Source organism: Narcine bancroftii, chromosome 8, assembly GCF_036971445.1.
Source record: "Narcine bancroftii isolate sNarBan1 chromosome 8, sNarBan1.hap1, whole genome shotgun sequence".
Taxonomy (NCBI): Eukaryota; Metazoa; Chordata; class Chondrichthyes; order Torpediniformes; family Narcinidae; genus Narcine; species Narcine bancroftii.
In genome coordinates, this window is record NC_091476.1 from 141,919,810 (window position 1) to 141,945,721 (window position 25,912).

Genomic DNA, 25,912 nt, shown 5'->3' on the forward strand with positions numbered 1-25,912 from the left:
ACTGAAAAAACAATAATGTTCTGCATAGCCCTCCAGCCAGAATTGTTCTGACCACCAAGTGACATTAACCTGGGATTCGGAATATCTCCATTCTTGTATCTGAAACATGGAACTTGTGCTCGTTGTCAGAGTCTGGTTTTCTGTTGCAGTTTCAGGGAATGTCCTCTTTATTTAAATGGTCAGATAGTTTCGGATCAAAGCTGTGTTGAGTTCTGGGTCCACTGAATGGGAGAATGTGAAGCCATCCTAAATATTGAAATACAGTAATAACCCTGGTATCTGGTAATTATGGCAGTTGATAGATGCCGGATAAGTGTATTTGCCAGTTGTTTGAGATTGTGTGTAGTGCGATTGGTGAACTAACTGGTGGGATGGTGCAATTTTAAACTTTTCAAAGCCAGAAACGTTGGTTATGTACCATTATCTTTGCTCTATAAAGTACACGGCCCCTGCCCACATTTTGTTCATACCTGGATGAAGGGCTCAAGCCAGAACGTTGGTCATGCACTTTTATCTTTGCTCTATAAAGTATACTGTTTGGCCTGCTGAGTTTCTCCAGTATTGTGTTTTTACTTTAACCATGGAGTCTATGGACTTCCGTGTTTTCCTTCCTTAAACTTTTGTATTTTTTACCTATTTATTTTCCACAATTTTTTTTTGCTGCTTGCTTGTATTCTGGATAATGGAGATTTTACTATAGTCCTTTCTGGAGCTGATGAAGGAGAGGGGTCTTGACCATTGCAATGGTATTACTGTGAAAATGAATTCAGTGATCAGTTTGCTTCAGAGATTAAGGGACAGCATGTCTACAAGTGGTTAGATCTCAGCTTATGTTTCTGTCTTCTTCAAGCACAAATTCCTTCCTTTGCTGAGAGGTAATGTTGCTTCTAAAACTGTGTTTGGGATTGGTTTAGAGCGCCACTCAAACTGAGACCACAAAGTGTGATTCCGGAGACGAAGTGAGCACACTCATCACAGGAAAACCCCTCCCCACCATCGAGAACATCTACAGGGAGCGCTGTCCTCGGAAAGCAGCAGCAATCATCAAGGATCCACACCACCCAGCGCACTCTGTTCTCGCTGCTGTCATCAGAAAAAAGGTATAGGTGCCACAAGACTCGCACTACCAGGTTCAGGAACAGTCGCTACCCTTCCACCTTCAGACTCAATCAGAGACTTATTTAAAGACACTTACTTTGCACATTATTTATTACTGAACATTTTTTTTCTGTATTGCACAGTTGGTTTGTTTACAATTTCTAACTTTGTTTACATTTCGCTCTTTTATATTTGTACTATATCTTTTTTTTCTTGAGTGTAGTTTACACTATTGACAAGTAGAAATTCTGTCTTGCCTGCAGGAAAAAGAATCTCAGGGTTGTATGTGATGTCATGTATGTACTCTGACAATAAATGTGAACTTTGTACACTCTCCTTGTAAACTATGAATTAAATTGTATTGAGAACTTCTTCAAACAGATTTCATAATATCACTATCCTCCACCAGCAACATCTTAGAAAAATATTGACTGGATTAAAATTTTCAATGCAATGCTTTATTAATGCCCAGAACATTCAATGAATAGAACACACTTTCACTTTCTGTCACTACTTACATACAAAATACCCAGCTGGGACGACTGCTATTCATCTCCTTACTGTCAGCTTTTAACTTACTAACTGAAGGACACCTCATGGCCAGAAACTTCTGAAGAGTAAACAAACTGACTGTGTCACTTTGTTGTTCTTGTTCCTTGGAATTGTAAGGCTACTGATAATTATTCATTCTCCATCATACTAAAGGATCACGATCTCACGAAACACAGAATCCAGAATTCTCTGCGAGCTTGCACGAAGAGCAGGCTGCTAGCAGACTCAGAACTTATTGTCATGAACATGTCACAAAGTTCATTGTCACAGTGTCACAGGGGCAAATATTGCTATAAATTACATTTTAAAAATAAATAAATTAGTGCAATAATAAGGGAAAATGAGGTAGCATATGTAGTTCATTGTCCATTCAGAAATCTGATGGCAGAGGTGAAAAAGCTGCTCTTGTGCTGCTAGTTCCTGTACCTCCTTCCTGAAGGCACCTGAACAAAGCAAGTATCAAGTGTAGTTGGCATTTTTCCAACTCAAATTTTAGGATAAAGAATCTATACAAGTAATAATATAATCCTGAGTAAAATTAAGTGGACATCATTTTCTTCATATTCCTTGTCTTGAAGAATATAAAGACATTTGGTATTATGCAATAAAATACCACGCTGCCCTCAGTAAAATTGGTTGCCATCATAAGTATCCAGCGGGATATCTCTTGACTTGTCGATTTGGAATTAACCTCTTCATTATTGCCAGGTTTATTCCAACAACCTGAGTTTTAAAATCTAAAAAGTCAGTGAAATCTTCCGTGCAATTTCTGTTTTACCTTTCAAAACTCAACACATTATTACCCCCATACAACTGGAGCACAATAACTTTGGAATCTAAAATAGTTATGGGGGGGGGGGGGAGAGGTAGGGGGAGGATGTTAAAGGAAGTAAGATACTTAATTTTAAGTTGCAAGCAACTTCATTCATGAAGTCCACCATGGGTGAAAAATCAAAGAATAAAAATACTCGGCAGAGTTCACCAATACAACCCAGCTTTTCCCAGGTTTATGAACTCTGCATTTGTTACAAACAAATGTGGTTGGCAAATAGATTGAAGAACTACTCCCAAGGCATTGAAGTAGGTGTATTAGCCCACCAAGCTAGTTTTTAAGAAATTAGCTTAAATTTATCAGACCAGCAGTAATAATGACACATTCTGTCCAGGTCATTAGTTGTTTCTCACACACATTCTGCAGTGTATTCTTCAGACTCTCTGTCCCTTTGTTTACATATTTCATGGCCATCTCTAGTGCAAGCAAGTCACAGGTCGTACAGCACAGAAACAGGGCCTTTGACACACAACATCCATGGTGACCCTGTTGTTCATCAACACTTCTTTTATTTGCCCATGTTAAAACTAGCATGTCCAAATCCTTCGTCTTTGAAGTGATTGTATCTGATTCCACCACCACTGCCGGCAGTGAGTTCACAATATCAACCACTCTGGGGGGTTAAAAAAAGAACCTTTCCTCACACATTCCCTTAAAACTCTTCCTCTCTCTTTTAAACCTTTGCAAACTTGTTTCTGATACCCTTACCATGGGAAAAAGAATTCTGTCGACCTTGACAGTGTCTCAATCCTGCCACCCCTCTGCCTCCTTCCCTCCTGAGAAAACAAATGCCTATCTGATCTCTCCACATCCCAGAGTCCTCTGATTTAGGGAACATCCTGGTGAATCTCCTCCACACCCTCTCCAGTGCAACCATATTTTATAGCAGCCATTCTTGTCATATAGTCCATCTGGGGGCCACGGACTGAAATCATAATGATTTTCATAATTTTTTTATGTAGTCGGTAGGAGAGAAGTCTGGAAGAATCCAACTAAACTTAACTGACTGTGCACAGGGAAGGGGGTCCATAAACTTCAAGCAGAGTCCTAACAGGCCCATTGACAAAAAAAAAAGTTGAGAATGGCTGCTCTATAATATGGTGACCAGAACTGCACTCGTTATTCCAAGTGCAGTCTAACCAGTGTTTTGAAAGTTGCAACAGAGCATCCCAACTTTTATATATTGTGGCTCGACCTATGAGGCAATCACATTATATACTTGTTCACCACGCTGCTTTTGTTTTGAAAATTTTATTTATTAATCATTATAAATCATACAGTAAAGATACAAACAAATAAAACATGATACATACATGATATTTTACCCCTTACAACTCCCCACCCCCTAACCTAACCCACCCACCCATCCCAACCCCCCTCTAAACCACCCCAAAAAAAAAGAAAGGAAGGAAAAGGAGGAAAGAAAGAGGAGGAGATCAGATAACATGACACTCTTCAATTAATACCATGGTTCGGAGTAACACCATCAATGCGTGGGAAAAAGATTAGTAATTCAACCCCATATATTCCAAATGCGGGCTTCAGGTTTTAACAAAAAAGGAATAATTATTACGTAAATTATGTGTTATCTTTTACAACGGAATACAAGATCTCACTTCCAAATGTCATCGCTGAATACTGAAATTCGTCTAATTTTTCCAAGTAATTGCCAAACATTTTTGAACCACAGCTAGAACCAATCTCAAAAAAGCAATTTGAAATTTATTTAATTTTAACTCCAAGCTCAATTTCTTACTATAACCCAATAAAAATATCAAAGGTTCAAGTGAAATTTTCAATTTAAAAATAACTTCTAAAAGTTCCTTAAGTCTACTCCAAAAAGGTTTCACCATCTCACGTAACCAAATAGAATGTAAAAAACAACCAACTTCCTTATGACATCTGAAACATAAATAAGAAAAAATAAACTTATATTTCCTTAATTTCTCCAGAGTTAGGTATAACTGATGAAGAAAGTTATAATGAACCAAACTATACCTTACATTTACAATTTTAGTCATACTGTCCTCACATAGATTCATCCAATCATCCTGAGAAATAGATATGGACAAATCTTTTTCCCATTTTAATTTAGATTTATAAACATCAGGCTTAAGCATTTTATTCTGCAATAAAGCATACATCTCAGATATATATCCTTTCTTACCACCATCAGTAAGCAAAATTTCAAATTTAGACCTCCTGGGTAGCCATAACGTACACCCAAAATTATCAAACAATAATGCTTTAACTTGATAGTTAAAAAAAGAGTATTCGGATATTTCATATTTCTCTTTCATTCTATGAAACAAAATAAAATATTCTGTTTCATAACAATCTTCTACGAGTCTCCTTTCTGTTCCCACAACTTCAGAAGTTGATTATTAAGTGTAAAAGGAAAAAGCTTATTTTGAAACAAAGCCAAAATTTCATTTTTGAAATTCCATAATTCCACTAAATGTTTCAACACTGGCAAATTATAATTATTTAATAATGGAGAATTCCATCTATAAATAAACCGATCCATCCTCTTCTCGCCAGTCTGAGATAATTCAATATTAGCCCATATCAAAGGTTTATCCATTTTAAATACCTTGTTAATAAATTTCAACTGTGCTGATTCATCATAATTCTGAAAAGTAGGAAGTTGCAAACCTCCTAATGCAAACTTCCAAGTTAATTTATGTAATGACACCCTTCCCATTTTACCTTTCCACAAAACCTTCTCACCAAAGCATTCAAAGCTTTAAAAAAATGTTTGAGGAACCTTCCAAGGAATAGATTGAAAAAGATATTGAATTCAAGGAAAGATATTCATTTTAATACAATTAACATGTCCTGTTAATGTTATAGGTAAATATTTCCACCAATTCAAATCATATTTAATTTTAGACAATGAAGGTAGATAATTCAATTCATATAAATGATTATAATTACTATCTATCATAATAGCTAAATACTTAATCTGATCCGACCACTTAAATGTAACAATATGTCTACAAAGCGTATAATCCATTTCAGCTATAGGCATAATTTCACTCTTTTCCCAGTTAATTTTATAACCCTATACTTCACCAAACTGCTCCAATCTATCATGCAGACTCCCCAAAGATATCGAAATATTATCAGCAAACAAATTTGATTTATATTCATCATCTTTCACCTTAATACCTTTAATATTACCATCTTGTCTAATCATCTGAACCAACGGTTCAATAATCAATGCAAATAGAGCTGGTGAAAAAGGAAAGCCTTGCCTGGTCGATCTAGATAATATAAAAGGTGAAGATACCTGTCCATTTGTCACAACTCTTGCAGTAGGATTGCTATATAAAGCCTTAATCCAACCAATTAAAAAGGCTCAAAATTAAATTTCTTCAAAACTTTAAACAAAAACTCCATTCCACTCTATCAAAGGCCTTCTCTGCATCGTTCGCCACCTTGTTGACATGACGCCACTTTCAGGGATCTATGGATTTGAATCCCATGGTTCCTCTGTTCATCAACATTCCTGAGCTTCTATTATTTAATTTGCATGTCTTACCCCTGTTGGACTTCCAAAATGGCAATCCATTGTAATTGCTGGAATTAAATTCCCTCTGTCAATCTCTACCCAACTTTCCATCTAATTGTATCCTGCTGTTGACGTAGCCAACTCTCATTATCCACAACACCATCAATTTTCACATCATCCATGTACTACTTACCTAATCACACCACCTATAGATGTTCAGTTTATTTCATAAACAGTTGAGGTCTCAGCACCTTTCCTTTTGGAACATCACGAGTCACAAATGTACCAGTTTTTTTTCTCATCTGATTGTACTTGAGCAATCAGAATATAATAGACTTGACTTGCCTCCAACACCTCCTATCACTAAGCAAATTTGGATCGAATTTCACCAGCTCACCAGGAATCCCATATGCCTCAAACATCTGGCCCAGCCTACCATGATAAATGCTTTTCCAAAGTCTGAAGACATTACCACCCTGCGTTCAATCATCTCTTCTCTTATTTCCTGTAAAAATTCAATCAAATTAGTGAAACAGAATTTCCCTGTTGATGATTCCTGATTAGCTACTGTCTTTCGAAATCTACAGACAGTCCCTCCATCACGTTTGGGACAAAGATACTATTTTCCTTTATTTGCCCCTGTGATCCACAGTTTTAATTTTATAATGAAACAATTCACATGTAATTTAAGTGCACATTCCAGATTTTACGCTAGATTATTTGTATAGAGTTTGGTTTAACCCTGTAGGAATTACAGTGCTTTTTATACATAATTCCCTCATTTCAGGGCATCATAATGTTTGGGACATCCAGCTTCACAGATGTTTGTCAGTACTCAGGTATGTTTAATTGCTTCATTGAGGCAGGTGTAGGAGAGCTAGGCTTGCTTCTAAGCCTTTGATCACCATTGGAGCCTGTAGTTGCCATTTTTCAACATGAGGACCAGAGTTGTGACAATGGAAGTCAAAGAAGCCATTATGAGGCTGAAAAATGAAAATAAAACAGTAAGAAACATCACCCAAACCTTAGGATACCAAAGTCAGCAGTTTGGAACATCATTAAGAAGAGCGAGCGTACTGGTGACTCAGTAATTGCAGAAGGATTGGAATTGTTTGATTTCAAATGTAAAACTGTGGAGCACAGGTGCTAAAAAAGGGGGAAAAAAAGTGTTTTTGTCCCAAACATTATGAAGGGCACTGTCCATCCGATCCCTGACAATTTTCCTTTCACAGACTTGAAGCTCACTGGCTTTCATTGCAATGCCTGAAGGTTATGGATTCATGTTCTAGGTCAGGAAACAATGTTTCTGGATTTTCAGCATGGAACTGACAGGATGCTGTACTAGGTGAGATGTTAGCCTGTGTATGAGACATTAAAATATGGTTAGGTTACAACTAGAGTAAGGTGCCCAGTTCGGGATGAAGGATGCTGGAGAGGATTGCACAGGTGGGGATTTTCATCTTCAAGGTTAGATTGGGCAAGCTGTGGTTCTGTTGAAAGAAAGAAAACAGGGGGAGATTTGATGGAGGTGGACAAGATTATAGTAGGTTTTGTTTGTTCAAATAGAGAGTCTAGCATGGGGTTTAAGGAAACACGGAATCATAGTGACAGACAAAAGTCATGTGGGTTGTGAGGAAGTTTGATTTAACAGAGGGGTGGAAACTGAGGGGTGGAAACTGAAGGGTGGAAACTGAAGGGGAGAAACAGGGGTAGAAACAGTGGAGGGGAATCAGTGGAGGGGAATCAGTGGAGGGGAATCAGTGGAGGGGAAACAGTGGTAGGGAAATGGGTGGAATCAGAGGGTTGGAAACAGAGGGGTAGAAACAGAGGTGGGAAAAGGTGTGGAAATAGAGAGGAAGAAACAGAGGGGTTGAAACAGAGGCGGGGAAACAGGTGGGTGGAATCAGAGGATGATGAAGTTCCCTCTCTGCATGTCAAGTTCAGAGGAGTTGATCAAAGCTTTCAAACTAGAATTGGATTGGCACTTGAGGAAAAATCATTTGCAGGACAATGAATGGAATTGTTTATTGCAACCTGTACCAAAGTAGTGGAAAACTTTATTCTGCAGTTAAGTCAACCTCTACAATAGTACAGCAAGAAGAGCATTCATTAAAAACAAAATAGAGTAGGATAAGATGTTAAATCAAAAGCACAGGGTTTTGAGTTCAACAGTTACATAAGGTATCATCCATTTAAGAGTGTGATAACAGCAGGAAAGAAACTGTCCTTGGAACTGGAGCTGAGTAAAACACGAGTGTCTGCAGACACCATGATTGAAATAAAAACACAATGCTAGGGAAACTCAGCAGGTCAAACTGTGTACTTTAAATCCAAGATAAATATACATAACCAATGTTTCGGGCCTGAGCCCTTCTTCAAGGAATGAGCCAGAAGCAGGAAATCTCAGAAAGTCTCAGAGTTCAGACATTGGTGGCTGGGTGATGAATTCAGACCAATAAAAGGTGGTAATTTGATATGATAGAGGATGAGATAAGAATTGATCATGTTTGTGCAAAAGGAATTGGAATGGAAAGACTCTGACTTCTTTCAGCTTATTCCTTGAAGGAGGACTCAGGCCCTGAAATGTTGGTAAATAAATACTGAAAAGACCGGCATTTCAGTGTGCTTTTATGACAATCACAGTGTCTGCAGCATTTCGTGTTTCACTCAGAGCATAATGTAGACAGGCGCCCTGTGCCTAGACAGTTTCTGCCTACAATTTGTCCAAAAAGTTGGTTATGTATCTTTATCTTTGCTATATAAGGAACATTGTTTGACCTGTTGAATTTCCCCAGCATTATGTTTTTACATGGAACTGGAGGTGAGTGTTTCCTAACTTGTATCTGATGCCTAGCAGTGGTGGGGGAAGTGGGTGTGGAGAAGAGAGTGTGAGGGAGGTGGGATGGGTCTGTTAATGTGCTGGCTGGTTTCCCAGTGCAGCAGGAGGTATCAACAGGGTTGATGGAGGGAGTTTGGTTTGTGACATGTCTTGAGCCCTGTTCAGAACTCTCTGCGGTTTCTTCAGAGAAAAACCAAGAGAATGAATCCACATATCTGGCTCAGCACAGAGCAGCGTAGACTCATTGTGGCATTTGTGGAAACTTAGCCCTGTCCACTCTCCTGGAGAATGCAGGAGACAGTGGTGGATTAACTACTACCAGGGCCCAAGCTGAGCTTTAGGAAGGCTCCCTCTGACCTTGCCCCACCCTTTGTTGAATAGAATAAAGTGAAATTGTTCCATTTATTAACATTATCATTACATATTACCCTTGGGTGTGATGCTTTCACATATTTTAAATTTATCCACTGGGTATGTGCTGGGATTACACCAGTTGGTGTTTGGTTGGAGGAGGGCAGGAAAGACTTCAATAAAATGTCTGCTACCCCCCCCCCAAACAATTTGAAAAGTTTGTTATTTTCAAAAGGATAAATAAAATCATTTCTTCAAAATAAGTCTTGATACAAAATAATACAGGAGAAGGGAGATTCTTTTTTAAAAAAGTAAACCTCCTGTGAGCAACGCTGCATAAGCTGAGCTCTGCTACAGGAGGCAGACCTCAGACTTGGACCCGTGCACAAACGTGAGCATTGATTGACAGGTTGCATTGGGATCGAGTCCCTACTGCTGATTGACTGTGAAAGTGGTACTTCCCCAACCCTTGATTGATGGGTGGGTCCAGGACTAACACAAGCCCATATTGACAAGTGGTTACATTGGTGTACCAGTGGATGCACTCAAGTCTCTAGGGATTTGTAACCGAGAAAGTCCTCTTAGTCTGAAATAAGGTAAAGGACGGCATATTTTACAAGATAAACATTTTCATCTCATTCAGCAGATAAATAACGTCTGTTATCAAGTGACCTGATTTAATTACATGATTGATCAGGTCCATGGATTGTGTAGTGAAATCCTACACTAACATGTATCTAAGTGCAGTGCACCTGATAGATGATCTATGGAAATCGTTCTTCTGTACACTAAATGCATGTACACACACACATGCAATATGGCTTTTTTTTTAAGCAGAGCACTGATACAATACTTTGGAAATTGTTATAGTACTTCCACACTCATTCATAAATTTCCCCACGGCGGCCCCGTCTCACACAACAATCTTCTCATCTGTATAGAAGGGCTGCTTTGAAATGGCATTATTGCTTTATTCAATCCGCAGGGGACAGACATGGGCCTCGAGGTTCCTAGTCCCAATTTCTCATAACATGCATTCATGCTGAAAACAAAATCTTGATGCATTTTGCAAGAGCACCTTGATCAGCAACACTGTACACTTATATGGTCCACTTTAACATGCCGAGAGCCAATAAATTCTACTCCCACCTCCCACCCCCCCCCCCCTGGAATTATAGTGGATGAAAAGATAAATGAGAAATCATAGGAAGTGGTTAGGAGCAAGGGGGAAACAGTAAGTAGACCAATCTTGCAGGAGTGTCCAGGTCTTCCTGTACAGTCTGTCTACAGTCTGAAATGCCGGAGGGAGGTGAAAATGTGGTGGATGGAGGAAGTCCATGGCAGGTATAGCTCCCACTCTCATCTCCCCCAAATGAGTTCTCAAACCACCCCTCCCACCCCCTGCTGTTACCCTAATGCCCCTCATTAGATTTCTTCTAATGCTGACGGACCCCCCCTAACTTCCAGGCCCCTAGGCCACCACTCAGCCACCACTGGCAGGAGAGTCCTTCTGGCCACCTAGCCAATAACAGGTTTTAAATTTAACTTTAGATATATACAGCTCAGTATATATCTGGCCCACGAGCCCATGCCACCCAAGTGCACCCAGTTAACCTACAACCCCAGTACATTTTTAAAGGGTGGGAGAAAACCGGAGAACCCGGAGGAAACCCATACAAACACAAGGAGAACATACAAACTCCATACAGCCAGCAGTTTTTGCTTCTTTGTGATTACAATGTTGACAGCACATACTTCTTTTACTGTGAAGTACTTTGGACCACCCTGAAAAAAAGATAAAAGTTACATGAAAATGCAGTTTTTAAAAAATGATTTGCATTGTTTCTGTGGATTCCAGTAAAGAAAACCAGCTACCAACTCAAAGTCCCAAACCGATCCCCTGATCCTTCCATTACCAACATTCCAAATTAATGTGCTCAGCGATGTAAGGTATTGCCTCTGGACATTGCTTTTCTTTAATATATTTCTGCACTAATTGCCACATACCTTACAAATCTAGAAATGATCATCCCAGATTGTTCCTAATGGGGTGAGGACCTGACTGTCAAAATGAATCCAATCCCGAGGTGGCAGTATCAGGTTTTGTGAGGCATGACCTTTAATGGATGTCAGTGTGAGGAACCTTGATGTTATTGACAGAAAACTGATTGGGGACTGAAAGAATGTCCCTCAAAAAATTAAAAGGAGTTTGTATTTTTACTGGATAAAGCAATAAGAATCCAAGGTATAAATTGCATTTGCCTGTTCGCATCTGTTCACTTGCTTGCTGTGTTCCATGTATATTGCTTGAAATGTGAACGTCTGCAGATACTGTAGTAAAAGCACTCCTAAATGCTGGAGGAATTCAACTTATTCCTTGAAGAAGGGGTCAGGCCCGAAACGTCCTCAATATATATCTTTGTCTCCTATAGAAGCTGAAAGACCAGCTGAGTTCCTCCAGCATTTCAGTACATTGCTTGCTTTTTTTTCCTGTTGAAGTACTAAGAAAGTCTGATGTGAAAACACAAGCTTCAGTTTAATTTAGCTTTAACCACAAGAAAATTACAAAAAATAGTATCAGCAGTAATGCCTTGTGGGGATGGGTGTGGGCTGGGCTGTGGAAACGTGGTGCAAAGTTCAGTAAACACTCTGTACTTGGAAAGAAGCTCAGACTATAGGCAATAAATATTAAAGGGGATTTAGATCTGTGTTGTAACAGCTGCATGGTTGGAGTGGCAGTGTATCTCTCCAGTTTTACTGACCTATTTCCATTCGCAATGCCAATAGTATCTTAGCAACTAGAACAGTCCCTACAGGGGAAAAAACAGACTAGCTGCTGTTCACATATGAGTGCTGTTCCATGGTTTTATCAAGGTTAATGCTTATTCAGTAGGGATATGCAAAAGCATTTCTCGAGGAGTATCCTGTACTGCTAATGTTCGGGCATTTCTTAAAGTGGAGTCATTCTCCTCGTGTCCTGTTCATTCCTTTGGACAGAGGCATTGCTTGGATTTTGTCTCCTGGTTCCGTGCCCCTGCGCGATGCTTCCTCGTGGTGCTGTGGAAATCATTTGGCTGCAGTTCTTCACCCACTCGATGAAAGCTTACGGACTGGCAAGTGCAGTTCCTCTATGAGATCACGGCTCAGAGGAAGCTCTCTTCGCAAAATATTAGTCCTTATGCCGAGACTCTGCAAGATGATGCTTCTGGTAAGATCTTTAAAACAGAATCTGGGGGTGGGGAAAGTGGGTGGAAGGAGCTCGAATGTTGTTGAGTGCTTTGCTAAATCGTCCACGGAAAGTGAAACACCGGCAGGTTTTAATCTTCACCCTGAAACCTCTGCGTCCACATGACTTGGCAGCAAACTGCTTCCTCGACCGAAGTGAACATCATTCAGCCGGGTGTTTGTTTATGTTTCTGCTTAATATTTGAATTCTGACTGGAGGAGCTGATTTCCCTTTGAGCACTTTGACCTATGTTGCCATGGAGAAAAGATCCAAAGCAGAGCTGTGATGTCAGAGGGATAAAAGCTGCATTTACAGAATATTGATTGAATGGCTGTATACTGTACCTTGGAAATAATAAGCCAAGCGTCTAGACTTGGGGAAATTGAGTTTGATGCGCCATTATTTAGTGTGACGTACCTGGAGAATTTTCGGTGTAATTTGTCCTTACTTGTCGAGCCTGTGTGTTTTATCTTTCACTCGGGGTGTGTGTTTGGGGGTGGGGGGGTTGGAGAGAGCTTCTTATATTATGCTGGTTTGTGCATTGATCCTGGCTTCCAGGTTTACTTGATCTTTGGGGGGTCAAACTCAAGGGTCTGGGCACCTCTTGGTGGATTCTGTATGCTGATGAACATTAGAATCAAATCTCTGCAAGCCCCCTGAAAGCAAAATGATTTTGTTTAAATCAAAATGGTTTTGCATTCAATGCACACAACCCTGTTTCCTCTTGACAGGAAAATGGGACATATCTCAGAGTAGATAATATACCACGGCGGCAAGGTATTTGTCTGCAAGAAAGTATCAGTGTCACCATTTTTCTTCCTGAAACCTCCCAAGTGTGTGGAAACTTTGAACCTGCTAGGAATACAATATTAAGTCAGCCCACTATTAGAATTGCACAGAAAATGTTCTATTAGTTGGGATTAAGTTGTCTGGGAAAAGAGGGGACTGGATTAAAAGATGGGGAATGATGTTTGTTTTTCAGAGGATGACCACTATCGGGAAGTCTTCGCACCTCATAAGTAGGCCAAGTTGTGTTGTTATTGCTGCACTACAGTGGAAGATAATCAGTGTCATTGTTTGAGTCTGCCCTACTTCTTTCAAGTACCTTGAAGCACACAAGGTACCTCATTTCTGCTTCTCTCCCACTTAGTACAGTCCGATTGACAGTCCCCGTGATTCATCTTGCAAGATGGCAACTACTCGCTTTCACACGGTGGCATGAATATGGCAAAAGGCATTGAACCAAAGAGTTATCAAGCACAGCTTGTGGCTGACTTACTTTTGGGGAAGGAGAGATATTATTCTTCCTTTTGCTATCATCCCTGTCTGGTCTCCCTTTCCCAGGGCTACAAACCTTCAGGATCTCAACACTGCTCAAATTCTGTCCACTTGCTCATCCCCAAATGTTCCACTCAGCATCAGAATCAGAATTTATTGTCATGAACATGTCATGAAATTGGTTGTTTTGTGGCAGCGTCACAAGTGCAGGCATTTCCGTAAAAAGCATTTAAAAACATATATAAATTAATACAAAAAGAAGAGAAAGTGAGGTAGTGTTTACAGTTCATTGACCATTCAGAAATCTGATGGTGGAGGGGAAGAAACTGTTTTTGTACCATTGGGTGTTCGTCTTCAGGCTCCTCCAGTGTCTCCTTCCAAATGGTAGCAGTGAGAAGACGGCATGGCCTGGATGGTGAGGGTTCTTGAGGGATAGTCTTATGCTGCATGTGCCATCTTCTCCTTCAACCTTTCCAAGTCTATTTCCTCGTTGACTATGCTCTGTCCAAGCCTATGGTCGTCTCTCCAACATGTGACCCGATCTCTAATTTATTCTGAAATGCTCCTCTGAAATGTCCTGAGGGATAGAAATGCAAGTTGGCATTGTTGCATCTAATGGATGAGGAGGAGTTGAGGAAGTTTGGTCCCAGATAGCTGAGAGAGCAGCTTTAACAGGGGGAATGATTCACATCAGGGGAGATTAAGAGTGAAACACAAACCTCTGCAGCCACTGTGATTGTAGTCAAAACACAGAAATACTTAAGGACCTCAGCAGGTTTCACAGCGTCCATAGGAGGTAAAGATATATTACTAATATTTCGGGTTTCGTGGCTTCCCTTTCACCACTATCAACTCAGCCCTCACCCGTATATCCTCCCCCTCTGCCCCCAGATGCAAAAAACATAGAATCTCCCTCATGCTCACCTACCAGCCCACCAGCCTCTGCATCTAACACATTATCTACTAGAATTTCCGACACTGACTACAGAATCTCACCACCAGACATGTTTTATTCTCCTCCCCTCTGCAGGGAAAGCTCCCTCTGTGATTCCCTTGGGCACTCAACCCTCCCCAACCATCGCACCCCCAGAATCTTCCCTTTGCCCGGAAGATGTGCAACACTTATCCTCCCTCACCATGGTCTGGGGCCCCAAATAGACCTTTCAAGTGAAGCACACTTCACTTGTGCACCCAGATGACTTGTTTACAGCATCTGGTGCTCCCTTTGTGGCATTCTCTCCATCAGAGAGAGACTGGTTGCAGACTGGGAGATCACTTCACTCAGCACCTCTGCTCTGTTTGCAACTACAGCGACCTCCCAGTAGCCAACCATTTCAATTCTGGGTCACACTCGCTTACATGTCTGACAATGGCCTTGTGTACTATTCCACCCTGACCACCCACAGATTGAAGGAACAACACCTTATTTTGTGTCTGAGCACTCTCTAGCCAAATGGCAAGAATATTGACTTGATTGCTTTTCATGAAACTTGCTTGCCTTTTCTTTCCCCTACTCCTTTCCTGTCTTTCCAGTTCTTCCGCTCACCCAGCCATCCCTCCTCCCCCTCATTGCAGCTGTCCCCTCCCTCCTTTCTCCACCCTATCATCTCCTGTATTTTCCACCCTCTCTTTCCCTCCACCCCCACTCTTTTATTCAAACTCTTGCTGGCTTTTTCTCGTACCTTGATGAAGGGCTCAAGCCCAAAACATCAGTTGTGTATCTTAACTGTTGATACATAAAGGATACTGACTTGCTGAGTTGTATTTTTACAAAAATTTCAGGCCTGAGCCCTTCCTCAAGGTATGAGTGATAAAAGACAGGTGCCTGAATTAAAGGCTGAGGGAAGAATGGGAGGGGGAGGAGTCCAGACCAACAAACAAAAGGCGTTGATTGGATATGATAAGAGAGCAGGAGATAAATGATTTTGGTTCCGTGAAAGGAGAGAGAGGGAAAGGGAGGGGGAGAGAGAGAGTGAGAGAGAATGACAGAACCAAGGAAAGGGGACCGAAGGTGGGTGGGGAGGTGTTCTAATGGAAACCAGACAAGTCGATGTCAATGCCATCCTGTTTGTGGGTGAAGATTAAGAGTGCAGAACTGGGGGGGAGGGGGGAACAATAGAATCAGCTGAGAGTGGGATATTTGTGGTCAGATACAGAGATCATTGAGTGTTTGGAAAGGTGAGGATGCTCCAGATGTGGAGCAAATGAAGACAGACAGACCTTGAATTAAACAGGACCAGGTGGTGTTGGGATGCGGCCAGTGGAGTTTGGGATATCCTCGAGTTTAGAGAGAGCTGTTGGATCAAAGTGCCTCTGATGCAGGCAGATCCATGTGAGGCAGGTTCAGGTGATTTACAGAGGTGAAGCTCCATAGGCTGAGGATGGGTTGGTGATTGAAAGCTCATCCTGAGCTGGAGGTGACACTAACGTTGTGAACCATCTGCTACAGTTTCAGTCAGTTGCCAGGGAATTGCACTGAATTTGCAGTTGGATAAAGGGGAAAGGGGGGAATCTCAAGGCCAGCAAGCTCACCAGTGAGATGGAAAATTACATGCACTGCTTTTTATAGTGTGTTTGCCGCTCCTTCTTTCTGATCAACAGCCTGATCCGATATCAGAGCACCAGATCACCAGCCTGCCAAAATCCTCCTCCATCCCTGAAATGTTAGATTGATTATTTTCCATGTGGTGTTAGATGAGAAAAAGTTTCAACTAGCCAAGAAACAGGAAGACGGATTGCCCTGGAAATTTGTTAAGACAACTGCAATAAAAATGAACCCTCTGTTGCTCAGTTGTTAAAGTGGGTTAACCTGCAGGAGAGTAATTCTACACAGATTTTTGGATGCTTTCACGAAGCAGGAAGTAGAAGTTGCTGCCAGCTATCCTCTTGTCTACAGTTGGGTGGGTAAGCACAGAGCCAGACGAATAGAATCCAACCCAGCTTGATGTTAGTGGGCAGAGATTTATAGAGAACAGCGTGGCCAATAGGCGCAGGCCACAGGGAGGCACACAGAATAGCTGTCCCTTTCATATAGTGGATTGACTGATGGCTGTGTTAACACCAGAGCATAGGTTGATCAGTCATAGAGAGCACAAGGTTCAACATGGGCTTTGAGAGGATTTTGGGGTGGAAGGGAAGTTGGATGTGGGCTTGCAGTGTGTAAAGACATTGAGGTCAAATGTCCGATCTTTTTAGTGAGAAGATTTGGAGAGAGGGACTGTACCCCAGGGAGAAGAAGCGGTGGGCATTATCTTTGAAAGAGTAGGGGCAGTTGAGAAACTGGGAATCGAGCCAAGGGAGCTCGAGATGTTCCATGACCTAGATATTCTCAGAGGGCAAATGAGGAAATGCTGTGGATAGAGATTGCCCAGAAACAGCTCTTTGGCCCAACGAGACTGTGCCAACCATCAACCACCCATTTGCACTAATTCTTCAAGATTCCTTTTTTTAATATACTTTCCACATTATCGTCAAACCCCTCCCTTCACGCAACCCGGATTCCACCACTCATCTACACACTGGGGGAAATTTACAGTGACCAATCAGTCCACAGACCTGCATGTCTTTGGGATGTGGGAGGAAAGTAGAAGACCCTGAGGAAACCCATGAGATCACAGAGAGGACAGGCAACTCCAAAGATTAGGATTGAACCCGGGACTCTTGAGGTTTGAGGTATCACCTCTCCTCATGGTATCACTGTGCTGTCCCAGTGAAATAAAGAGCCTGGAGCTAAAGAGGGGCTCACATACAGGTTGAAAGCAGCAGAGGTAACAGAGGTGAGATGATGAGAGTTTATTGTCATATACATGTACAATGTGCTGATGATCTGAAATTCTTACTTGGTGCATAAGATTCAATTTACTGTCATGTAATAAAACAATGTCATATTACACAAAATTGTCTTTTGCCTGCTGCAAGACAGACATATTTGCCATTGGTAGAAATTACCTGAAGCACCTTTTTACAGTCAGAGAACGAGAAGCAAAAGAGAGACCCCCTAGAGTCACTGAGTTTCCATGGATTCATTTCCAGCGCTCTTGCAGACTCCATAGCCACACACACAGTCCAGTCCAAACCATCAGCAACCCGCGAACCAGATCCGAACCTCTGATACCCCTCAGCGCCCTAGGCATCGTCTCGCAGCACGGTTCCAATACCAAAGGTACAGAAGGTACCCCTTCTGCCAGTTTCGATTCAGTCTCCAGCAGTCCACAGCCTGGTGCGAGTCCTTTGACCGCAGCCTCCAGCAGCCCACAGATGCTGGGGTTCCTCTCCTCAAGTCATACTGCTGCCTGTTTGTTCCTCAGCTTCAGAGCCCCTCAATGGTCCGCCGCCATGGTCATTGTCTCGTGGGTTGTCTACTCTGCTTAACCTTTTCAGACGCAGTGCGGCCGTGTTCTCTCCATTTTCTGATGCCCTGCATCAGTCCTCCACTTCCCCGGAGTCTGCAAACCCCGTGGTCGCAGGATTTTAAATAAACCACATTGGCTCCGTTAACAAGCTGTTCAAAGCCTGTACTGAGCCAACAGCAGTTGAACTGGGGGTTGGACCCCGCGGGAACACTGTATCTCCACTTCCTGTGGGTTCGCAACAGCGGCATTGCTGCCATTTCAGCTCTGACAGTGCCACCATTTCTTTTGCAACAATGTAAATTAAGTACCACAATATTGCCATGAGACAGAAAAAGAGAGAATAAATATAAAAGGATTGATGGATAGGGAGGCAGGGTTAGTGTAGTGGTTAGTGCAACGCTGATACAGCACCAGCAATCGGGACCCGGGTTCGAATCTGGCGCTGTCTGTAAGGAGTCTGCATGTTCTCCCCATGACTGCGTGGGTTTTTTATCAAGGGCTCTGGTTTCCTCCCACCCTTCAAAATATACCTGGGGCTGTAGGTCAATTGGGTGTAATTGGGTGGCATGGGCTCGTGGGCTGGGAGGGCCTGTTAGCGTGCTGTATGTATGTCTAAGTATTCACAGTTGCAGTTAGTTAAAAAAAAAATGTGACTTTTCAAAATGCAGACAAATCTTTTGTTGGTCCCAGGGAGGTTTATTGTTAGGGTTAGAGTTTTACAGGGAAGTTCAAGATCCTGATTGTTGCTGGACAAACTGTTCTTGTACCTGGAGATGCTGGTCATCAGGCTTCTGTTCCTTCTGCTTGAAGGTAGCAGTGAAAAGAGGATGCGATCAGGGCAATGGACTCCTTTGGGATGCTGGCTGCCTGCTTCAGATAGCGCCTCATGTCGGTGTCTTCGACGGATGGGAGGTCGGAGCCCGTGATGGGCTTGGCGTGGTTTACCACTTTCTGCAGCCTTCTACGTTCCAGGGCATTTGAGTTTCCAAATCAGGCATGACTGCAACCAGTCAGTATACTTTCCATAATGCACCTATAGAAGTTGGATAGAGTGTTCAACGACGGGTCAAATCTCCTCAGACGTCCTGGAAAGTAGAAGCATTACTGTGTCCTCTTCACAATTACTTCAACGAGGGTGCAAAGTTCATTGAAGGCAATGGATGTGTGGATGAGGTGGTTAGAGGGGAGGATCCGTGGCATTAGCATGGAGCAGTGGAATATCCAAGCATCCCAAGATAGCCATGGAAAAGTGAGAAATTTGGACAGGTCTGATCAGATGTGAGCAGATAGATTAGGACAGGGAATAAGGAGGTATCCTCTTGGAAACCTCTTTCCCACAACCTGCCCTCCTCCTTGCTGAAGGACAGCAACTTGGTGGCTTGACTTCAAATGGTGGAGGATTTGCACATGGTGTTGGCAGGGGTACGTGTCAGCTCCTGGCTGGACGTTCCTGGGATGGAAACCCTTGATACATTTTACACAAGAATCAATTGGATTGCTGCTGGATTGATGAGTCTTTACTCCAGGAGTTAACAGAAGGCTGCCAGGGTTCATCATTCTTTGGCGACGAAAAGGAATCAGCGAACAAGGTTCATTTCTTAGTCCAGCCTCCACTAATATTTGCTGCATCCCTATTGGCTGGCTTGGATATTTCTGCACTCCTGGGCAGTGAATAGTTTTTATTCATGCAAGGGATGATGCGTGGCTGACTGATAGTGAAGGGGTTGATTGAAGTCCTGTCACTGGGAAGCTGAAGTGGCAAATAAAATTGTGAGCATTGGATCAGTACAAAGTGTTAGAGTTAAAAGTTTCTATTTAACTTTCGTACGAGAGGGTTAAAAAAAAAACAGATTTTAAAGTGGCCAACAGAGGGTTTATTGAGATGAACATTTATTCAGAGGATAGGTAGTGGTCGCAAACTCACTACCTGAAAGGATGGGAGAGCCAGGAGCTCTCCTAACATTTAAAAAGTGCCTGTATGTGCACTTGAAGAACCAAAGGGCTGGCAAGTGGTATTAAGTACAGGCATGATGGCCTAAATGGCTTCCTTTGGAGTACATTTCTAAACATGCAAAGGGCAGATGGGATGTAAATGGAGGAGGGAATTAATTGGTCACCGATCTGACGCTTGTTTCTCCAGACTGTGTTGCATTGGGTCATCCATTCAAAGGCTAACTTCAATAAGTAGTTGGCTATGGATTTGTTTATTTCATGGCTGGTTGCATCAGTGCCTGGTATGGAAGCACCAACTCTCAGGATAACAATAAGCTCCAGAGGGTTGTTAACTCGGCCTGTGACATCACACACACCAGACTTCACTCCATCGAGGACATCAACATGAGGCGGTGTCATAAAAAAAGCAGTCTTTATCCTCAGACTCCCACCTCCCAGGCCATGTCCTCTTCACTCTGCTACCATTGGGGAGAAAGATATAGGAGCCTAAAGATGAGAACTCAACAGCACAAGGGCAGCTTCTTCCCGCTGCCATCAGATTCCTGAAAAATCAATGAACCAAGATTTAAGATTAAATTTATTATCATAGTAATAAAAACAGTGTCGTATTACATGAAATTTCTTTTCCCTGCTGCAAGGCACAGATTCGCCACCGGCAGGAATTACCTAAGCATCTCTTACAGTCTTACAGTCAGACAGAGAGAAGGAAAAGAGAGCTTCCCCACCCGCCCCCCACCCGCCCCAGAGACACTGAGTGTCCGTAGGTTCATCTCTAGCACTCCCGCAGCCTCCACAGCCAGAGTCTGGTCCAAGCCACTGGCAACCTAATCTCCAGGTCCCAACCTCTGACACGGTCAGGAACCCTTCAACGGCCTTGGTACCTCCTCGCATCCCAGTTACAATACCTGGTGCCCTTCCAGCCAGTTCGAGCCAGTCTCCAGCAGCCTGCAGCCCGACGCGAGTCTCCCGATAGCAGTGTCCAGCAGCTCACAACTTCCATGGGATCCTTACCTCGAGTCGCCAGCAGTCCGCCTCATGCACTGGTCCCTCAGCCGCAAAGCCCCCTCACTGGTCCGCCGCTATTGTTGTCACCGTCCGTGCAGGTCATCTCTTCCACTTCTCCCTCTCGGCGGGGTGGGGGGGGGGGGAGTCATCTTCCCATCCTCTGGTGCCCTGCTCCAGTCCTCCACTTCCCTGGAGTCTGCAGGCCCTTGTGGCCGCTGCCGATTAATAGGCACCGCCATCTTGTGCGCAGACCCACGGTCGCGAGTTTTCAAATAAAACCACCGTCAGGTCCCTTAATGGGCCATTTAAAGCCTGTGCAGAGCCAACAGCAGTCAACCGGGCGGTTGAACCCTGTAGGGGCTCTGCATCTCCGCTCCCCAAGGGTCCGCACCAGCGGCAGCGCCACCACTACAGCAACTCCGGCAATGCCGCCAAAGACACTGACTTACTTTTCATGCACTGTTGTGTATAAATAATAAAGCAGGTCTAAATTGACTATAGGTCCAAGCACGTGCTGGAAGTGACCAATGCAGAACAAGTGGTAAAATTAAAAACACAATGTTGGAGAAACTCAGCTGGTCAAACAGTGTAGCAAAGATAAAGATACATAAGCAACATTTTGGGCTTGACCCCTTCGTCAAGGTATGAACAATGTCGGCAGGCAATTGAACGAAATGGTAAAGGGTGGGGCAGGGGTAGGAGCGCAGACCCACAGGCAGGAAGTAATAGATGGATGAGGGAGGGAGAGCACAGCAGCAGGCAGGGAGAAGGATGGATGGCTCTTGGAACGGAGAGTGAAGGGAGTAGAGAGCTGGAGGAAAGGAGGCAGAGGGATAGGGAAGAGAAGGAGAATGGAGAGTGATCGATCAGAAACCGGAAAGGTTGGTAATCACATTGGAGGAACTCGAGAACTAAGGTTCGGTCGATGGCCAGTTCTTCACTCTCCCTGCTGGAATCCTGGGAGATAAGTGGGAATGCGGAAGGAGAGCTAACGGTATTCCCGCTCCTGATGTTCAGTGATCTGTCCTTGGAGATGGTTGTACTTGTTAGTTTAAGACAGGATCTATCTTTCCGGACAGGCCACCACCACTTCCCTCCCCCCACCCAACCCACAAGTTCTATTTTTATAGCTGCTACACTCTCTGTGAGGTCACATCTACCGGGATGACAGTTACAGGGGGTGGAGTTGCAAAGTGATGGTGCCAGAGGGAGGGGTGGGGGTGGTGAAGTGTGGTGGCAGGGCTGATGGAATAACACCCCTTTGCATTAATGAATAATTGGCATCAGAGGGCAATATTTTGCTAAGATTAATGTCACTTACTAAAAGATGATACATCTTGCACATTATTGCTCCCTAAGCAATGAAAATCTTCTAGGTTAAAATAAATTTAGCTCTGAGATCTTCCAAAACTAATATTGACTGTTTCTGAGCCTGTGATTGGGATTGTCCCTTGGGTTGCTGGAGGGACTCTAATAAATGTGCACCATTATCATTCAGATTCTGAGGCAATTCAATTTTCTACAGTCACTTCTCTCAGCTGAGTATTTTTCTGCTCAGCTGTTTGGGTTCCTGTGAATGGAGATGCAATAAGAGTTTAGCTAGCTGGTTTATGACCAGCAATTGTGCAGTGCTCTTTCCAAAAGGGCCCCACCTTTTACAATCTCACAGCCACCCACTGTCCCAGTTGCCGTTGGTTGATCCGCAGGCAACTTCCTGAAGTAAACTTAGAACAGCTCTATTCGTTAACGCCTCCAAAGTTAACACTGTATTTACCTGCATGGTTGAGTTCTGTACAACTGCCAGCGCAAGCACTGATATCACAATGGTGCCTCAGTTAGGATGAGAACAGTCCAGCACAGAAAAGGCTCTTCAGCCCATCATGCTTGTGCTGACCATGATGCCAAACTAAATGAATCCCATCTTCCTGCTTATGCTCTGTAGCCCTCTCTTCCTTGCCTATTCATGCATAAGAGCTAACTCTGATTTTCCACCCTGCAGACTCCTCCAAGGTTAGTACAGTGGTGTAATGATTCGATTACCTGACCTGTAATCCCACTGTGGAAGCAAATCTGGCTCCCTATGGCTCCAGATTAACCAGGTATCGTGGTGGGTTATAAAAGACTGCCCTCTGAAATGGCCCAGTATGCCACTTTATTCAGAATAGTCGTGATGTAACCCATCATAGCCAGATCCTGAGAAGGAAGTCATTTGGTCCATGGATATTTTCTCCCCTCTCCCCTCACCTGTCACCAAGTAATTGCCTTCTCTCTGTACTTTTAGCTCTTTGGCCAGCAGCTGTTATAGAACATTACAGCACAGAAAACAGGCCATTCAGCCCTTCTAGTCTGTGTCAAACTATTATTCTGCTATTCTCCCTAGTTCCATTGAACTGCACCCAGCCCATAGCCCTCCATACCTCTCCCATCCATGTTCCCCTCCAAATTTTTCTTAAATGTTAAAGTTGAGCCCGCATTCACCACTTCAGCTGGCAGCTCATTCCACACTCCCCATCCCCACCCCCACTCTCTGTGTGAAGACATTCCCCCTAATGTTCCTTCTAAACTTCCCTCCTTTCACACTTAGCCCATGTCCTCTGGTTTGTCAGTAGAAAAATCCTGCCTGCATTTATCTGTACCCGTCATAATTTTGTTTACCTGTATCAAATCTCCCCTTATTCTTCATTCCAGGGAATAAAGTCCTAACTTGTTTACCTTGTAACTCAGTTTCTCAAGACCTGGAAAGATCCTAGAAAATCTTCTCTGCACTCCTTCAATTTTATTGATATCTTTCCTGTAGTTAGGTGACCTCAAAACTGTACACAATTCTCCAAATTTGGTCTCACTGATATCTTATACAACTTTACCATAACATTCCAACTCCTATACTCAAAACTTTGATTTATGAAGGCCAATGTGCCAAAAGCTGTCCTGCGAAGCATTCAGGCATTTTCTTTAGTTATTTTTGTTTTGGAAGGAAGAAAGTTCAAGTTTATCGTCACATCTACCAAGATGCAATGGCAAACGTTGGTTTGTGAGCAGACTAGTAGATGACTCATACCTAGGACAACAAGTGAGACAGAGAAAAAAAGATGAAGAGTTACAGAAGATCAGTTGAATGAAACAAAGACAGCATCATTTTACTAGAGCCAGGTTCATTCAGGATCTGATAACGGTGAGAAAGATCTCACACTCGTGATTCTTCCCAACAGGAGGAGGGGGGGGGGGCGAAGAGAATGTGGCTGGGGTGCAATGGTTCTTTTAATATGTTGGCTGCTTTTTCAAGGAAGATAAAGTAGTTGGGCAGCAGCCCAGCTCCTAACTCTGCAAGATTTGTAAAGATGGTGGGTGAGGAATTGGGCTGTAACGTGAAGCTTCGTCGAGGGAATACCTGGGATCCAACAGGGAATGGTGCAGAGAAAATGTAACTAAAACTTGAAGGTGGCAAGGAACTGCACCATGTCAAGCAACAGAAGGAGAGAAGATTGCTCGACCTTGATCAGGGTTATTACTTCAGAGGATGAACACTCAGTGATGCACACATGTGACTTTAGATCAATAGAGATCTGGCCAAATCTACAGCAGAATTCACTGAGATATCACCAAAGATGAGTGATAGTTCCAAGAGTATGGTGATTATTTCATCAATGCTTAGAGGGGTACAGATGATCTAACAGACATTTACAAAGCATGGTGGAGTAAACAAATTGGGTTTATTACTATTTCAAGTGTCCTGTGTAACTGCAATGTTACCTTTGCAACGTTGACTTAATTTACCACTCAATCTTTCTCGAGCAAAACCTTCGATCCAACAAAGGGCTGCTGCAATTTTAGAATCTCACTGCACAGGGATTCTACCTCACATAGAGCAATGTAAGAATACACAATGGAAAATGTGAACCTTCACTTTAATGTTTTTGGTTAAAATACACAATCCATGGAAAAACATAGCTTGTCTATGCTTCACATACCAAATTCCACAAGTGGTTTGATCCATCCAGCCTTTTTGTAGAAGGATGCAGTGGACACTCACTGTCTCCTCGTCAAACACCCTCCCTCGCACTCACTCTCACCACCTTCGTTGGCTTCCATTTTTGATGTTAAATTCCATAAAGAACGCGGTCTTCTCCAGCATGTTTACATATCAGAGCTATTATAGCAAAGGGGAGGTCTTTGACCATCACACCTGCCTGCAATTTTGATGAAAGTAAATCAGTCAGTCCATTCTCCACTTTCAATGCCACAGATTTTTAAAAGAAATTTACATTCAGGTATTCATCCAATTTCTTCCTGAAAGCCACAAATGAATCTGCATCATACCTTCAACCCTTGGAGAACCATGTGGTCTGAAAAAGCCTATTGATATCTTTCCTGTAGTGAGGTGACCAAAATTGGCCTCATCAATGTCTTAACATCCCAACTCTTTCCATAACATCCCAACTCTTGTATTCAATACTTTGATTTATGAAGGCTAAGATGCCAAAAGTTCCCTTTACAACCCTATCTACCTGTGTTGCCACTTTAAGGGAACACAGATCCCAGATCCCTCTGTCCTATCACACTCCTCAGTGCCCCCACCATTTACCAAATAGGTCCTTTCTTGGTTTGTCCTTCCAAATGCAAAAAACACTTAACACTTATCTGCATTAAATTCCATCTGCCATTTCTCAGCCCATTTTTCCTACTGGTCCAGATCCCTCTGCAAGCTTTGAAGACCTTCCTCACTGTCCACAACACCTGAGACCTTCATGTCCTCTGCAAACCTATAACCCAATTTACCACAGTATCATCCAGATCATTGATATAGACGACAAACAACAATGGTCCCAGCACCGATCCCTGAAGCGCGCCACCATCCACCATCGCTCTCTCTCTTCTCCCATCTAGCCAATGTCAAATCCAGTGTGCTACCTCA

At 42.8% G+C, this 25,912-nt stretch overlaps 1 protein-coding gene across 8 annotated transcripts in view; it reads left to right on the forward strand.

Annotated features, from left to right (window-relative positions):
• Positions 1–25,912, forward strand: part of ahdc1 (AT hook, DNA binding motif, containing 1) — a 207,145-nt gene that overhangs the window by 87,356 nt on the left and 93,877 nt on the right. For 2 of the 8 annotated variants that reach the window (XM_069895109.1, XM_069895110.1), the window contains exon 3: positions 12,184–12,394. The exons of the other annotated variants lie outside the window; for them this stretch is intronic. The gene's annotated coding sequence lies outside the window, so the exon portion shown is untranslated. The remainder of the gene's footprint in view (positions 1–12,183; positions 12,395–25,912) is intronic. 8 annotated transcript variants of the gene reach the window in all.